Source organism: Podarcis liolepis, assembly GCF_965112155.1.
Source record: "Podarcis liolepis genome assembly, chromosome: 3".
In the NCBI taxonomy this organism is placed as follows: Eukaryota; Metazoa; Chordata; class Lepidosauria; order Squamata; family Lacertidae; genus Podarcis; species Podarcis liolepis.
The window spans coordinates 82,161,894-82,179,702 of record NC_139557.1 but is presented as its reverse complement, the minus strand read 5'-3'; the positions used below and the strand labels follow the sequence as shown (position 1 = coordinate 82,179,702).

At 43.8% G+C, this 17,809-nt stretch overlaps 2 long non-coding RNA genes across 3 annotated transcripts; one reads left to right on the top strand and one right to left on the bottom strand.

Moving 5' to 3' along the window:
• The first annotated feature begins 3 nt into the window (after positions 1 to 3).
• LOC310704042 lies at positions 4 to 10,614 on the top strand. Of its 2 annotated transcripts, none has more exons than XR_014524513.1 (2): positions 4 to 107; positions 10,039 to 10,614. It is a non-coding gene; the product is annotated as an uncharacterized lncRNA (long non-coding RNA). The 2 variants fall into 2 exon arrangements; XR_014524514.1 differs by having other exon boundaries at positions 17 to 107; positions 6,381 to 10,614.
• LOC310704049 lies at positions 179 to 4,727 on the bottom strand. Its single transcript, XR_014524525.1, has 3 exons — positions 2,138 to 4,727; positions 1,439 to 2,089; positions 179 to 861 (listed from the first exon to the last, which is right to left on the bottom strand). It is a non-coding gene; the product is annotated as an uncharacterized lncRNA (long non-coding RNA).
• Positions 10,615 to 17,809: the final 7,195 nt, after the last annotated feature.

Here is a 17,809-nt window from a genome sequence, read left to right as displayed (position 1 = left end):
GTTACTTCTAGTGCCTGTGGCGGTTGGTGTTCTGAACCGCTGTAGCGCGAGGGAGCGTGAGGGGAGCGGGGAATGGAGGGAGTCGCTGGAAGAGGCGGAGGAGAAAAGTAATGAGCGGCAGAGGGAAACGGGCGGGATAAGGGGGCTGGAGGTGCACCGATTTTTTTTTTAAGGTGAAATGTGGACCAAACGTGCGAGGGGGAACCGCAAAGTTTTGATTTTGTTCAGGACTTTGGTGTGAGGCAGGCGCCCCGCCAAGGCTCCGTCACGTTATTGCTGCTCGGGAGAAGCTCCTCTGGTGAAGGAAGCCAGAAAGCGGCGCCCGGCTCGTTCCCTTCCCGAATTCCAAGCGCATTTGATCATCCCCTTCTCTTCCGAGCATCTACCAAAGTGCCTTCGCTTCCCCTGGACTGCCGCGTTGAGGACAAGCTAAATCCGTGGTCATTCGAGACCCTTTTTTTAAAAAAAGTGTCCCCCCCACACACGAAACAACCCAGAGGTTTGATGCTTACAGCTCGTCACATTTATGTCGTTTATTTTTATATATAATTATTTTTTGGTTCCTTTTTAAATTAAAAAAAAATATTTGGTTTTTCAAATTAAAATTTTACAGAGCTATATCAAACATAAATAATAAAAACAAGATTCCAAGGAATCCCCTAGACTTCCATCCTCCCCTTTGCGCGTCCTATTATTCATTCTTTCCTCCTGCATATTTTATGATAATCCAAATCCTTTACCTCTTCCATTATGTCCAGAATTCAACCTTAAACTACAAGTGATATTTCAATCCTGCTAACGATTTTACATTTATGTCATTTATTAATGTTTGGGTTATAGACCTTTCACATACAGTGGTGCCTCGCAAGACAAAATTAATTCGTTCCGCGAGTTTTGTCGTCTTGCGATTTTTTTCGTCATGCGAAGCACGGTGTCGGAAAAGTTTTGGAAAAGCTTCAAAAATCACCAAAGTCTTCAAAAACCTCAAAAAAGGCTACCACACCGCGTGCTATGAGTTGCTCCTCGAAGTCAAGTTGCAACTGTATTAACGGTTTTAAGAAGAAGAGAAGAGAAGAGTTTTGGATTTGATATCCCGCCTTTCACTCCCCTTCAGGAGTCTCAAAGCGGCTAACAATCTCCTTTCCCTTCCTCCCCCACAAGAAACACTCTGTGAGGTGAGTGGGGCTGAGAGACTTCAAAGAAGTGTGACTGGCCCAAGGTCACCCAGCAGCTGCATGTGGAGGAGCGGAGACGCGAACCCGGTTCACCAGATTACGAGAAAAAGGAAACAAACTTGCAAGACGTTTTCGTCTTGCAAAGCAAGCCCATAGGGAAAATCGTCTTGCGAAGCAACTCAAAAAACCAACAACCCTTTCGTCTTGCGAGTTTTCCGTCTTGCGAGGCATTCGTCTTGCGAGGTACCACTGTATAAGATAACCTAGCAGTATAAAATACTGCAATAAAAATCACATTGCTGCCTGGAAGAATCCTACGTAAAACCTACCATCTTTACAATACTACATTGATCACATGTAACCTATATAGAACTTAGCATATTAAAAGGGTAAAATTTAATATAGATTTTAAAAATATATTAAAAGATATTATGGTTAAATAAGAGCACCCCCAAAGCAGTCAGCTGCAATCTCCTTAATAATAACCCTTGCCCAGATTTTCATTGGTTGCTAGGGCAAAGAGAGAGAGACCTTGTGGGTTATCCTGCAATCAGTGTCCCACAAGGTCTCTCTCTTTGCCCTGGCAGCAATGAAAATACATTGATGCAGTTCACTTCACAGCCACAATAGGAAAGGCTTTCCAATAAGCCAGCTCTTGTTGCACTCCAGGGTGACGGAACTGTGCCGGGGCCAGCCCTGCTATTAGGCAGAATGAGGTGGCCGCCTCAGGCGAGGGAGGAAGGGAGTGCATGAGAGGGCTCAAGGCTTACCGCTATCTTGTTGTTTTACACTAAGATAAGATGGCCCAGACATGTCCATTACAACACTTCCATGCACCCGCCCATAGAAGGAATTGTTGGATGATGAGAAAAGGCTCAGTGTTAGTCATGGGATCCATTTCTATATGTTTCACTCTTTCCTTTTTCCTCAGAAGTTTGCACAGAATCTGTGCACATTTTTACTTTTGTACACTGTGACTTCTGTTCTTTCACCTGATGAAAAGCAAGGGTGGCAAGATTTAATTGGCAGGTTAATTGTTAAGTGTTAGCCGTGGACCTAAAGAGCTGCTTGGGCTCACACCAGGAGCCTGCACTAGCCCAGTGTATTTTTTTATTTGAACAGCCGACCCCATGCCATCACACAATTTCGAACAGCCTTTGAATCACTTTTCAGCTTCAAAAGCAATTTGTCATGTGGCGGAGGGCTGTTTAAGAAAGGCAAGTCTAAAGCAACCTTGGAATCATGGAACTAGCTTGGTGGTTTTCTGGATCATGGCCATAGCTGCAGGCCACATTTAATTGGTGAGAGAAATCTTTAGCCAACAAGGTTGCAAGCCTTTCTTTTTTAGGCTTTTTATTCTCTTAACGTAACAGTAATTAGGAATGAGCAATATTAAAGATGTGGGTTTTTTTACCCCATCTAACAATGACTGGAGGCTTTGTTTAATACATTGTAGGGTATCTTAACTTTTCCTTCACGATCCCATATAGATTCTGATGTTTTGATAATATGCCCATTTATTTACATCTAATCCATTAAAAAACAAATTGCAAACCAACTCCCAATTATTAACAGTTGAAATACCTTACAGAAAATGAAAGTAGGCAAATTTAACTTTGTTCATCCTCATGCCTATGGCTGTATTTGCTCTCCTAGAAGTCTAAATTCAATGGCAAAAATCATATTTGCAAAATATAACTGGGTTTTTCTTGTGGGTGCATTCTGCAACATGTCATTGGCTCAATAATATTGCATTAGTGGTGGATTTATACTGACCTACCCACACATTGTTCAGCTTTACTAGTTGTTCTGTGGGGCTTCCCCAGTGTTACTGGATTATTGCCATCTGGAGGGGCACTCTTGCACTATAGTGCAATGAAAGTAGACCCAAAAAAACTGGAACATTTGTGTATGCAAGGTTACAAGATTTCAGCAGGAAGATACAGGACATGCACCAATTGGAAATGAAGCAGTATGTGTTGCCCTAAAATGTTTGCAGGAACAAACAAAATTGAGAGCAGTGTTTTGTTTAGCCATCCCAGTACCATCATGAACACAAAGCATAGTGAATGCACAATTTTTAAAAAGCCTTCCAGAGGACCTCCCCAAAATATCAGCATTATACCATTTTTCTCACAAATATGTCACACAAAGGTAAGCAAAGAAGAAGAATGGAGAAAGTTATGGTTTTTTTATATTCCAAGGAACTTGGAGGGGAGAATACTTTATTCCATTACATTCCACAGTCAGAGATCGTTTACAAAGCTATGTTGCAACTATACAACCAGATAATTTGCCTAGAATTTATCACTGTCGAAATCCCGATGTATTTTAAATAACCTTTGTAGAGGCATGTTGCTTTGTACATTTAAAAGTGAATGCCTTCTGGGCCCATTTTAATGATGTATGTTCAATGAACAGATGTTATTGTTGCTGCTAAAGTGCTATGCTAAATAGTTCGAAGCAATCTTTGTTTCTTTTTTCACCCTGAGTGTGGCTCCCACACACCAGCATTTGGAACATCATCAGGGTCGGTTGTATAAACAGATTTAAAGGCAAAAGCTGGATTCAGTATTTTAAGCAAGCTCTCTTGTATACAGAGCATATTTTCCAGCAACTCCCAAATGTATATCAGTTTATGAATAATAACAGATGGGTATTGGGTATTACTGCAACCATTTTGGGGCTGCAATTAAGCTTCTTTGTAAAGCTTAGCTGTGTAACATCCACTAGATTCAATGCTTCTTTAATTTGTTGCTCTAAAATATGCTAGCTGCTTTTTCATAGGTTAGAACTGAGAGTGGATTAGGTAAAATCATTATTAATAGTCTGTAAAATAACACATCCATTTGGGATGTTTGGCTATTTTCTGATTCTGTGTTACTAAACCAGAGGGGACATTTTGTTTTTACTATTAAATCTCATTGTAGCTTTTGATCACCTTTATATGTAACTGTAAATGCAGAGCTCATGTATGTGCTTATACTGTACAATGTAACTGAAATCATGCTACTTATTAGGATACTGATGATTCAAATTCTTTGGTGGGGTAGCAAGAAATTTATCTTTGGGTAAGCTCACTCTCTCTCCATACCCTCTTGCACACATAATCTTCAATTAGATCACTCACTCTTGCTGCTGTCTCTGGCGGACAATCTGCCACAAGCCAGCAGACACATGCATCCGATCAGCAATCACTGTCTGTTTCCAGGCCCCACCCCATCTCCATGAGGTTGGAAAACACATTTTTAACAAGGAATTCCTTTTCATCCATTGAAATAGTGTCCAGGACTGACTACATAAGATGTTGGGACACAACACTCCTCCATTTAGCATTCTTTCCCCCGATTGGTAATGAGTAGTGAATCTGGAGTCCTATAGACTACATGTTAGAATTAAGTCCAGGTGCATGTGAGCAAACACCCCCAGACAATCCAGTTGCATTGTTTTGTATTTTGTCTCTTTGCAATTTTGTGACACACAAGGATGAATGAGATCAGGAGAGCAGCAGGAGTACAGTCAAAGGCCATAACAAATTATAATAGTAAATGTAATATACCGTATTTTTCGCTCTATAACACGCACCCGACCATAACACGCATGTAGTTTTTAGAGGAGGAAAATCCGTAGGCATGCCACCCTTAGGCATTTCCTCCATAACACGCACAGACATTTCCCCTTACTTTCTAGGAGGAAAAAAGTGAGTGTTATGGTGCAAAAAATACGGTAATTATGTACACAGAGCACATACAGGTGAAAAGATTGCAAGCCTTGCCTGTTAAAAGTATGATTTAGCGCCTTGTTGCAAACAATAGAAAGTCCAATATCCTAAAGACTCAGGAATCAAATAAACATAACTCCAAATTGTCACAAGATTTTATGGGGGGAACTACTAATGGTTTGATTGCTGGAACTACAAATACTAGGGCATTTTTGCTTCCAGAGCCGGCAAAGTCTGAGTGGTTAGTGAGGGCTTCCCATTCTTTCCAACTTCCCTAGAATTATTTCTTGTCAAGCACACTTGGTGCTAAACCTGACCACTATGTGGTAGTATTAACATTAACACTGGGAACAAATATTTCCATCTATATTTGAAAATGTACAGTTGCTCAACTCTGTAATAACATTATGAAGTGACTTGTCAAGTACTTCAAACATACTTGGTAGCAGTGTTATATTTTCACAGAGTTATGGTTAACCTATTTGTTTGACATAAACCTCAATGATGTGAAATCACAATGGTTATTTCACAATAATACTTGCTCATTTACCTACCATTCCCTTTTGTGGCTGCATATTTTTTTATTTAAAAAACCATAAAGCAACCTTAATCCCTCCCCGCAAGTTCTAATACAATTATTTGGTCAATTATTTTTCTACTAAAACATCACTCACTTACTAAAGGACTTGGTAATAACTAAGTATATTGTTGTGAGTGGTTTGTCATCAAATAATATTCTGCCACACCCCTCCATCAAACTATACCACCCTTTTTGTTGTGGAAAAAAGTGCCAATATCACTTTCCTGGTTAAGGAGGTTCTAGTACTGTTAGTACAACGGCTAGATTCCTTCCTGTATTCAAATATGGATGTATGTGTATGTATCATACCATACTGGAAAAATACTTCAGTAATGGCCATTATTTGCTAAATGTCTAAGATTCCAAATGTCTACCTTGGTTTCTTTCAAATCTACAGTTGTACCTTGGAAGTCAAACAGAATCCATTCCAGAAGTCCATTCGACTTCCAAAACTTTCAAAAATCAAAGCACTGCTTCTGATTGGTTGCTGGAAGCTCCTGCAGCCAGTAAGCTGTGGAAGCCCTGTCAGATGTTCCACTTCCAAAAGAACGTTCGAAAACCAGAACACTCACTTCTGGGTTTCGATTGTTCGGGAGCCAAAATGTTCGAAAACTAGGCTGTTTGAAATCCATGGTACGATGGTACGACGGCATTTCCTTCCCCTTAAAAACCCTACAGAGGTTATCCTTTTCTGCTATCCTTATTGCAACTCTACTGTGGCATGTGCTAGCCAGAAGAGATACTATAATGTAATGTGCAATAAACCTGAGATAACACTTTAGAAAAGCAAGCATGGCCATCTCTGCAACTTGCTCTGAAAGCTGGAGCCAATACAAGGAAGTATCAGTCAATCCTTGTCTGTTCAAATGTAAGAGTTACTGTCTTCTTGTTTGTTTTTCTTAAGTTCCTTGGCATTCCCCCCCCCCCCCGAATTCTATTTCTGCATCCTGCTGTTTGAAGTCATCCCAATCCTTTTTGGCAGCACATTGTTTTTTGCAGTCTCAGCAGTCCTTGTGGTGAACCTTTGTCTGCCATCCCCAGTTGCCTCTGGTACCCACAGAGCTCCTGCCAGGTTGCAACATCACAGCTTCAGTGTGACTACATACAGAAAGCTACTTTGTTACTTCCAGTGAAGAAAATCTCCACTTTAACTGCTGCCCAAGCTACTTTGCAAGATAAGACCTTTCCAGACAAAGGTCCTTTCTTGTGAAGGTAATATCGTTTTCTCTTAGCTTTTTACTCTATAGTCACATCCATCCTCATGTAATGGAACAGAGCAGGAAAAGCCTTGCTGGTAGAGAATATTCAGCAATTATTTATTGCAGAAGATCCCCCTTGCCTGGCAGTCTTGACAGACCATCAGCCTTTGCCCCCTGCTAATGGCCCACCCAGCTTGCTCTGCCAGCTGGCTTGGTTCCTTAGCATAACTAAATCCAGGAGGTTTCTGTGTTTGGCAAAGTTTAATCAAACCTGGATTAATTCTAAATCATAACACGTTTAGGGGGATCTAGCCCCCCTCAAAAAACTCATTACAATATTCTATTTGTTATGCATTCTTGACCATTATCAGTTTCTGAGTATCTAATCGAGCTTGCTTCTGTGTGTTTAGAAATGACCTTTTCTCTCTCTTCCCACCCTCTTAAAGTTTTACATATTAATTTAATAAATTAATGTTTTTAGAAACCATCATGAAGCCATTCAGGGAGACACTGCTTGAATACATTGAAACCAGAGGCAAAATCTATTGTAAAGTTATTTAAATATTTACAGGCTTCTGTCTCCTGATACATCTCCTCTTTGTGCACAGATATCACCACTGCTAGGCAAGACTGCTTTTACCCTATGCTCTGACAATACCAACCCCTTACTTTCCCTTGAAAACCAACCCAGTATTTCACAACACAATAGTTTCCACTAACTGCCAAGCAACGAAGAAGAGAGTAGCCATGGGAACATAACAGCCTAAGGCCGTCTTGGCCAAGCTGGTGCCCCCCAGATGTTTTGGACTGCAATTCCCATCAGCCCCAACTATACTGACTGGAGCTGATGGCAATTGAGTCCATAATGTCTGGAAGGAACTGGGTTGGCCCTTAGCACTGCCCTCACACCACTGACCATTTCCCCATATTATGCATTTCAGTCTCTTGTTTCCCTGTGCAAGACAAATGGCCCTTTAATTGTTCCTCATATACATCATGAACACATAACCAACAGTGGCTTTCTGAGAGCCTTCCCTTTTTTTACACACCTTAGTTACTTTGAGAAGCATGGCAAACTTTCCCATTTCAGTAGTGCAAGTTGTATTAAGCTGCTTCCACAGTGGGCATTTACTGTGGAATACCTACACTTTGTTCACTTTTTACAAGGCATCTACACAGTGCCATGAACAAAACATACCTTTCTTACTTTTTTCTCTGTTCAGCTTCCTTCCTCCAACTTAAAAAGAGTTAAGAAAAATCCAACTTTTAAAACTCAGTGCAATACCTGCAAACTTTCTACTGTTGTGGGTGGTCTTTCATGCTATTATTCTGACTTCCATAGATTGCTCTAGCTAGTCATTTCCTTTATGGACTGCCTCTCAGCTTTATCACTTTCCTTTATCCTTTCCTTTTCCAAATAGCAGTACCATTACATCTATTTCTCCCCTTGCCCCCCAATTTCAGCAGGCAGGGATTACGACCAGAAATTCAGTAACAAATACTAAACAAAATATACACACACACAAATCCTAATGAAAGTCACATACTGTATCCGAAAATAATCCAATGCTGGAGAAAAGGTGCAAGAAGTCTGAAAGCGGAGCTGCTATTTCACTTCCAGCTTAAAGTAGAACAGAAATAATTACTGCTAAATTGTCCACATCTGGAACCCCCCTCGGTTGCTATGATACAAATAGGTTGGAGATAGCTCCCACACTTCGGCTCTTTAGTGTTGTTCTTCCTCTATTAGATGGAAGTGAAATTAAAATGGTCAGCTCACATGGAACTTAGTGTAGCATTGTTCCTTATAACAATCCCACAGTGTCTCTCCCTTTGTCCCAGGTCCTAAATTACATTGATTTTGAACTGTTTAATTTGCTTAGGTTTTATTTAGTGTGTAATTCAAGTTGCACTATGCATAAGCTGCTTGCAACATAAAGGTAAAGGGACCCCTGACCATTAGGTCCAATCGTGACTGACTCTGGGGTTGTGGCACACATCTTGCTTTATTGGCCGAGGGAGCCGGCATACAGCTTCTGGGTCATGTGGTCGGTATGACTAAGCCGCTTCTGGCGAACCAGAGCAGCGCACAGAAACACCATTTACCTTCCCGCCAGAGCGGTACCTATTTATCTACTTGCACTTTGACGTACTTTCGAACTGCTAGGTTGGCAGGAGCAGGGACCGAGCAACAAGAGCTCACCCCGTCATGGGGATTCAAACCGCTGACCTTCTGATTGGCAAGCCTAGGCTCTGTGGTTTAACCCACAGTGCCACCCGCGTCCCGCTTGCAACATAGTTTTACATAAAAGTGACTGTCAGTGCAGCCCTGTCCTCTGTCTTCACAGAGGAAGATATGGGGCAGATCCCAGAGCCTTAACTAGCTTATGCAGGCAGTGAGTCTGAAGAACAGAAGCAGATAGTGATGATAAGAGATGACGGTCTAGGCCTAACAGACAAAATAAACACTGAGAAATCACTGGGACCAGATATGAACTGAAATGTGAAATTGCTTATCTTCTTTAAAAATCTGCAACTTGTCCTTCAGGTCAGCCTCTATATCTGAGGACTGGAAAGTGGCCAATGCAGCACAATTTTTTAAAAAGGGATCCAGGTGGGATTCTGGAAATTGCCAGCTGGCTAGCTTAGCATCTGTCCCAGGAAAACTGGTGGAAAGTACTGTTAAAATAAAATAACCAAGCATATAGAAGAACAAGTTTTGCTGAAGCAGAGCCAGCATGTCTTCTGCAAGGGCAAGTCTTGCCTCACTAACTTGCAGGCAGCAAAGGGACAGTAACAGCACAATCATAAACATCTACTCACTCATAAATGTTGTATTTAATTCAATGTGGCTTGTTCCCTGGGAAGTGAGGTTAGGACTGCAGCTTAAAGTTTCCTTCTGCAAATTTCCTTACAGTAGCTTATCATAGGATTCAGGCCACTGTAAATACTTTATAGCATCAATAATTGTTTTGGTATTCAAGTTTAGAACAATCCTTTGGTTCTCCAGATGAAAATTTATTTTCTGTCATATTTGCTTGTGGCAATGTAAATTATCACTTCCTGATAAGGCACCAATGTGGTTTGAGGTTTCCTGCAGTGCACATGTCTATTGAAACTGAAAGGTTATCTCTGCCTAGTCTCAGTTCATAGAAAGAAAAGAGAAGTGAATGAATGAATTATATCTTCTTACCCATAGAGTTCACAACTATGGCATGAACTGTGTTTGCAAAAAATAGACTTAAAGAGCAGTACAGTCAAGGGCCCCATTGATTTTAATTAGGAATCCATCAGTGCATGCGTTTAAGTGTCCCATTTAAATCAGTGGGATGCTGAAGCACTTATTATGCTGTTTAATTTTAGATATCATGTGCATCCACAGCAGTGACGAGAGGAGGAATGAAGCTGGGAAGAGCACAGAAAGAAGAAATGCCATGGCACACCTGCATCAGATGCCTTCATCTGCCCCATCTGTAATAAACATTTCACTCCCATATCCGTCTCTACAGTCACAGCAGGTGCTGTAACTCTCCAATGGTTTGACTTCACCTCCAAAGACAACTCTTCCATTGTCCCCTGATACAGACAGATGCCAACCAATCTCGCTGATTTTTGAGCCTGCATGTGATATTCAACTGCAGGTCTGCCCCTTTGCTGTGTGTCATGCAGCAGTGTGATGGAACCTCAGGGACTCATATTATCAGCAAATCTTGACTACACCTACCAGAAAGGGATGATAGAAAATTCTAAACCACGATGTATTTAGAACTAAGATTATAAAATATGTTTGTTGTAAGAGTTGTTTTGTTCAGTATCCATCAGGTGGCACTGTAACATTACATTGAACAGCAAGCAAGCAAGGTATTTTTAAAACTCAATAATGTTTTGTGCTAGTTTTCTACTAAAAATAATTAAAAATAATGTTATCATTTTCCATCATTGAAGAGGACCTTTTTCGCTGCCTCTATTGCATCTGCAGAAAATAACAGCAGGAGACTCTTTCAGCTGGTTCACAATTTAACCGAACCACTGTTGCCATCAGGGCCTGGTGAGGACCCCAAGATATCCTGCAATGATTTTGCTCAGATTCAGAAAGAGGTGGACTCCACTGTGGGAGCAAGGCTAGGGTGGGAGAGTGCTAGAGTCCTGTCTAGTCAAATTGTGTGGGATCTATTCAAATCTGTTAACTCCAAGGATGTGGAAAGGCTGAGTGAAATAGGTCACCTGTCTTCTTGATCCTTGCCCACCCTGGCTCATGAAAGTGAGCCGGGTAGGGCTGGACGATGGGCTCTGCAGGGTGATGAATGTTTACCTCTGTAAGGGAGCCTTACCAGACCCACTGAAAGAGGTGGTTATTAAACCGCTTCTTAAAAAAAATAAAAATCTTTGGACCAGGCCAATATGGCCAACTATCGCCCAGTCTCAAATCTTCCATTCTTGGGCAAGGTGATTGAGCGGGTGGTCACTGAACAACTCCAGGCATGTCTAGAGGATGTGGACCACTTGGATCCCTTCCAGTCAGGATTCAAGCCTCATCTTGGAACTGAAACTGCCTTGTTGTTGATCTCTGGCAGGCTAGGGGCAAAGGTGAAAGCTGTTTCCTAATTCTGCTGGATCTCTCAGCGGCCTTTGATACCATTGACCATGACATCCTTCTGGACCACCTAGAGGAGTTGGGAGCTTCGGGCACTGTTATACAGTGGTTCTGCTCTTTCCTCCTGGGCCGTGTGCAGAAAGTGGTTGTTATGTACTGAGTTGAATAGGATCCAAACTGAAGCAGTCTGATTGGTCCTAGAACAATAGGATCCAAATTGCAGCAGTCTGATTGGTCCTAGAACAATAGGATTCAGAATGCAGCAGTATGATTGGTTGGCAGGAACCACCCAATCATGCTCCAGATATAAGTGATTCCACAACCTGATTGGCTTACAGTAGAATTCCAGAATTAGCCAATCATGTGCAGCCCATTGTGTAAATAATGTATATAAAGCATATACTTTGAGGGGGCTCTCATTCATTTCCTCCTCCGCACCATGAGCTGAATAAAGAGCATGAAATCACTTTGCGACTCTGAGTATATTTCAGTGGTGTTGGGGGTTGAGTGTTCAGACCCCTGGGCTCTCACTTGTGGGGCACCTAAGGGCTCCGTTCTCTCCTCCATGCTTTTTAACATCTGTATGAAGCTGCTGGAAGAGATCATCAGGGAGTTTGGGCTGGGTGTTCATTAGTATGTGGATGATACCCAGCTCTACCTCTCCTTTAAATTGGAACCAGTGATGGCAGTGAATGTCCTGTGTGAGTGTCTGGAGGCAGCTGGAAGATGGATGGTGGCTAACAAATTGAGGCTGAATCCTGACAAGACAGGGGTACGGAGGTGGGCAGGGGTGGGGGACTCCCTGGTCCTGAATGGGGTAACTGTGCCCCTGAAGGACCAGATGCGAAGCCTGGGAGTCACTTTGGACTCACATCTGTCAGTGGAGGCACAGGTTAATTCTGTGTCCAGGGCAGCTGTCTACCTGCTCCATCTGGTATGCAGGCTGAGACCCTACCTGCCCTCAGGCTGTCTCGCCAGAGTGGTACATGCTCTGGTTATATCCCACTTGGATTACTGCAATGTGCTCTATGTGGGGTTACCTTTAAAGGTGACTTGGAAACTACAATTAGTCCAAAATGTGGCAGCTAGACTGGTGATTGGGAGTGGCCGCTGAGACAATATACCAGTCCTAAAGGATCTTCACTGGCTCCCAGTACGTTTCTAAGCACAATTCAAAGTGTTGGTACTGACCTCTAAGGCCCTAAATGGCTTCAGCACAGTATACCTGAAGGAGTGTCTCCACCCACATCTTTCAGCCCGGACACTGAGGTCCACTTCTGAGGGTCATCTGGCAGTTCCCTCACTATGAGAAGTAAAGTTACAAGGAACCAGGCAGAGGGTCTTCTCAGCAGTGGCGCCCTCCCTGTGGAACGCCCTCCCATCAGATGTCAAGGAGATAAAGAATTACACAACTTTTAAAAAACATCTGAAGGCAGCCCTGTTTAAGGAAGTTTTTAATGTCTGACATTTTATTATTATTTTTTATATTTTGCTAGAAGCCGCCCAGAATGGCTGGGGAAACCCAGCCAGATGGGTGGGGTATAAATATTTTTAGTATTAGTATTAGTATTAGTATTAGTACCCAGTTTGGATGGTCCAGCGGAGGTGGGGAATGAGTCTATTAGTGATTTGACTATTAAGAGTGTCTCTTATATGTATGCCTGGCAGCGACCTTTGTATGTGGGTTGTAATGTCGTTGAACGCTATTTGTGGTTTATGTATAGGTGGCTGACAGAAGTTACAGTTGCAGTAGTGAATGCCACCTCAACTGAAACCAGTCCCACAAGATTGGATAAGATGTTGTGTCAGACATTTGACTTGGCTCCAGAGCCTCTGAGAGAAGAGTAGAAAGGGTACACGTTTACTGGTCCCAGACATTTATTTTTCATTTTTTCACTAGGAAGGAAAAAAATTAAGAAACCAAACTGTGAGCCGTTGCTGCCACCCCAGTTTATGTGAATTAAACTAGTCTGGCTGCTCCAAGTCCCTTTTCTGTGTTTTCAGTCAATGAGTGAAGTGAGTGAAAACAATGCAGTGAGAATTAGCTAACTCTCTTCCCCAGCACTCTGGTCTCAGTCGAAGTTGAAGTGCCTGCAGCTACTATTCATATTTAAAAACTGCATGTAACCCCGGTAACAGGATTTTCACATCACATCTAGTTGCAGGGCCAGAGGGCAATGCAGAATGCATATACACACATTCATCATGGGAGCACTGTCCAGTCCTTGAATACTATGCCTTTACATTGTCCCATAAAGCCCTGAAAATAAGAATAAACCATTTTACAGGGAGGATAAAAGTAAAGCCCAGACTTCTTGTTATTTGATACCAGAGCCAGCCCAAGGTATTTTGGCACCTGAGATGAACCACAAAATGCCTGCTCCCCACCAGGGAAGAAGGGGTGGGTGGAGATCTACATCAGGAACAAGGAAGGGATTAAAATCTACATAAGGATGGGAGGAGACCAGCAGCATCTCCCATTTGTCAAGAGGCCACTGTAGAGGCTGCACTGGGGAGGGCTACTGAGGAGGAGGCAGATCTGATGTCCAATGACTGGGCTGCAGCTGTTGCAGCTGGTGTTTCATTCCTTGGAGGCCAGATCTGCTGACCCTGTGGATCCTGCCCTCCAAGGCGGTCGTCTCACCTTGCCTCATGGGTGGACAATCCTGTTTGAGACAGGTCATAGAATCATAAAGTTGGAAGGGACCCCAAGGATCACCTAGTCCAACCCTCTGCAGTGCAGGAATATGCAGCTGTCCCTTACGGGGAAGCCACTTCCGGGCCTGCCCCAAGGAGGTGGGGTTGCGGGCATCACGCCCTTCCCCACGTGAGCGGGGGCTGGTTTCAGCCCCCGCGAGAGCAGGGGAATCCCATCCGGCCACGCCTCCCGGCCAGCCAATCGGCTGGCTGGAGGGGGCGTGGCTTGCCCTATTTAGGGCCGGAGCGGAGGGGGCTCGCCCTCTCTTCTCCGGCTAGCCCCGCGTTCAGTGTTAACCCTTCACCGTGCCTCCAGCAAATGGGCTGGAGCCGGATAGTCGTTAGGACCAATGCCTAAGCCAATGCCTCTCATTCCTGAATTCAATAAAGTTGTGGCCTAATTCGCCCAATTAACCTTAATTATGGTGTCTCGTGTGTTTATTTATCTTGGTGGGGGGCGGGAACTCGCCACGCAAAGCCACTTCCGGGCCTGCCCCAAGGAGGTGGGGTTGCGGGCATCACGCCCTTCCCCACGTGAGCGGGGGCTGGTTTCAGCCCCCGCGAGAGCAGGGGAATCCCATCCGGCCACGCCTCCCGGCCAGCCAATCGGCTGGCTGGAGGGGGCGTGGCTTGCCCTATTTAGGGCCGGAGCGGAGGGGGCTCGCCCTCTCTTCTCCGGCTAGCCCCGCGTTTCCCCACCCTCCCTCCCTTTAGTTGGGATTTAGGTAGGCTGACTTTGCTATGGGCTTCGGCCTGTCGCCGCAAGGGGCATGGTAGGAATTTTTCCCAATTGGCAATTTCCAGCCTTTTGGTTTTTCGCCTACCTCGTAGCAACTCGTCACAACTCTTCGGCATTGGCGGTAGGCATTGGTAAGAAGGGGTTAAGAGGATGTGTGGGGGGGAGGAACGCCATCACCTCCCCCCAGTGAACGAAGGGTGGTCCGTTAGAGGACTCCGGGGGGGCGTGGCCCTGTCCGAAGCCTATGGAGGTGTGGGCCAAAGGCACGCCCCAGAGCGGTGACCCGGGGGAGCTCTTAGCCGACGTGCCTCAGCGGGAGACTCCCCCGATCAGTGTTAACCCTTCACCGTGCCTCCAGCAAATGGGCTGGAGCCGGATAGTCGTTAGGACCAATGCCTAAGCCAATGCCTCTCATTCCTGAATTCAATAAAGTTGTGGCCTAATTCGCCCAATTAACCTTAATTATGGTGTCTCGTGTGTTTATTTATCTTGGTGGGGGGCGGGAACTCGCCACGCAATCAAACCTGCAACCTTGGTGTTAGCACCACCCTCTAACCAACTGAGGTATCCACTCAGCTGAGTGTTTAAATTAATTACTTAGGTAGGTTACAGGCAACACTGATCTCAGACTCCACTCCGGCAGGTGAATCACCCATTCAATAAAACATCCACAGTCCTTAAGAAACTCATATGTTCTTTTGTTGGGTCATTGACATGCATTCAAGGGGATCAAAACAGCCAAATCCACAACAGGATGTTGAATCAGAACAACTGAACAAACAACAGGCAGTTTAGCTGTAGCCTAGTTATGGGCCCTCCCTTCTTTGTGATTGCCTAATTCTCCCACTTTAAGTGGAATTATCAGCCTAGAAGGAAAGCATCCAATTCCCACACCAGCTACTAGATGTGATGGAATAATCTGTAGCTTGTTTACAGGAATGCTAGATTGCATGTGCAGCAATTTAGTTATAATCTATGCTAGGGTGATGCATTAAAAGAAATCTTCCTACTCTGTAATTGCTTTTCAGATCCCGGTCTCAAAGAGCTGCTCCAGGAGATGCTTAAGCTGCTTAGTTCTACCTTTCCCTACTCATAGAATGAGTCCTCTGCAGCCCATCGATTGCTAGGCAATTTATAGATAAAGTTAAATGTCTTTAGGTGGGACTTTATGTCTGGCAGCAACAGCTGAATGGGTCAAGCTCCATGTCAGACTTCCATTCACTTTAAAGGATTGTACAGTTAGGATGGGAAGCCTGTGGATCTCCAAACATGGTTGGACTCCAAATCCCATGAACCCTGACCATTAACCATGCTGGTTGGGGCTGATGGCAGTTGAAGTCCAACAATGTCCAACCACACATTCTTTCTTCCCATTCTAAGGAAGTACAAGTAATCTGTTGGTAAGCAGGAGCTTTGCCTGACTTGACAAAGCTGGTTGAAAGCAGAGAACACTGCCATAGAAACCAAAACCCAAAGAAAAAAATGTAAACAGCATTATCTTCCCAGCAGGGAGAATAACAGCAACCCAAGTATACTCCATCAGACTTGGAGGTAAAAAGCCTACTGTTAAAGGAAAACTTGGAGGTGAAAAGCCTGCTGTTAAAGGAAAACATATAGGCTGTCTAATTGAGGCAAGCACTTGCAATGGGTGGATCTCAAGCAGTAAACATGGGGTTGTGATAGAATGTTCTGTAAATTGTTGGGAGACAATTTAGCCTCAAAAGGAGGTGACATTCACAGCAGAGATTAATTGCTGAGCCCCAACAGTTGGGATGTAATTAAGCAGAGAGGTGCTTCCTCAGGTATCTTGGCTGGATAACTGCTTTTCAATTCATGTGACTTCTGTTTTTGGTATAATTTAGAGGTGGCATTGGAGAAAAGCAGAGCAAGGGTAGCAGTCAGAAATCTTCACCTGTTGCTAGTCCATTGGTCAGATGTCTTATTATGTGTGGCCTCTGATTAATTTATGGGCCTTCCTCCTGCAAAAGATTATACAGAGTTTGCATATAAAAGGGTAAGCCAACTGCTAAGGGACCAACTGGCTTGCAGTAGGGGAAAGAGTGGGAAGCTTGTGTGACATGACATGAGACAGAACTTTCGTCTTAGCCATGTGCCCTTCATTTCACAACCAGGACTATCTTACCAGCTTTGTTTGCCAAATAATTGGAACCTAGGAATCTGTTTTATTCCAAGTAAGAGCATCCAGCTCAGTATTAAGACTGAGTATCAGTGACTCCCCAGGATTTCATGCAAGGGTACCTTCCACCCCACCTGAAGATGCTAAGGAGAGAGCCAATGACCTTCTGCACAAAAGCAGATGTGCTACCCTGGATCTGTGGCTCACAGGATGGAAGGAAGGAAGGAAGGAATCTTCTTTTTCTTCTTTGGCGATCACTCGTAGCCGAGTAAGATTGTCTTCCATAAACACGGTTTTAACAGTGAGTCCGTAAGTGACTGTGGAGGCCAATTCTGGATCCACATGTCCTTCCACAGTGGGGACATTGGTTTCCAAGCGGGAGTTGATCACGGTGTGGATTTGCCAAGCGTGCCTTCCTCTTAGCACGTTTCTCCCTTGCGTCCTGAGTTTGAGTGTCTTCAAAGCCCATGACACATTTGGTAAAGGCTGTTCTCCATCTGGAGCGCTCGCAGGCCAGTGTTTCCCAGTTGTCTGTGCTTATACTACATTTTTTTAGATTTGCCTTGAGACAGTCTTTAAACCTCTTTTGTTGACCACCAGCATTACGCTTTCCATTTTTAAGTTCGGAATAGAGTAGTTGCTTTGGAAGATGATCATCAGGCATCCGCACAACATGACCAGTCCAACGAAGTTGATGTTGAAGAATCATTGCTTCAACACTGGTGATCTTTGCTTCTTCCAGTATACTGATATTAGTTTGCCTGTCTGCCCAAGTGATGTGAAAAAAAATTCGGAGACACTGTTGATGGAATCTTTCAAGGAGTTGGAGATGGTGCTTAAGGAATACCAGAGACCCAAATGCAAACTCATCTTTTTGCAAAGACTTACAATGCAATCCTATGTATGCTTACTTGTTTACATGCCACCCCAATTGGTGTGAGATTCCAGAGACTCCAGGCACTTACCC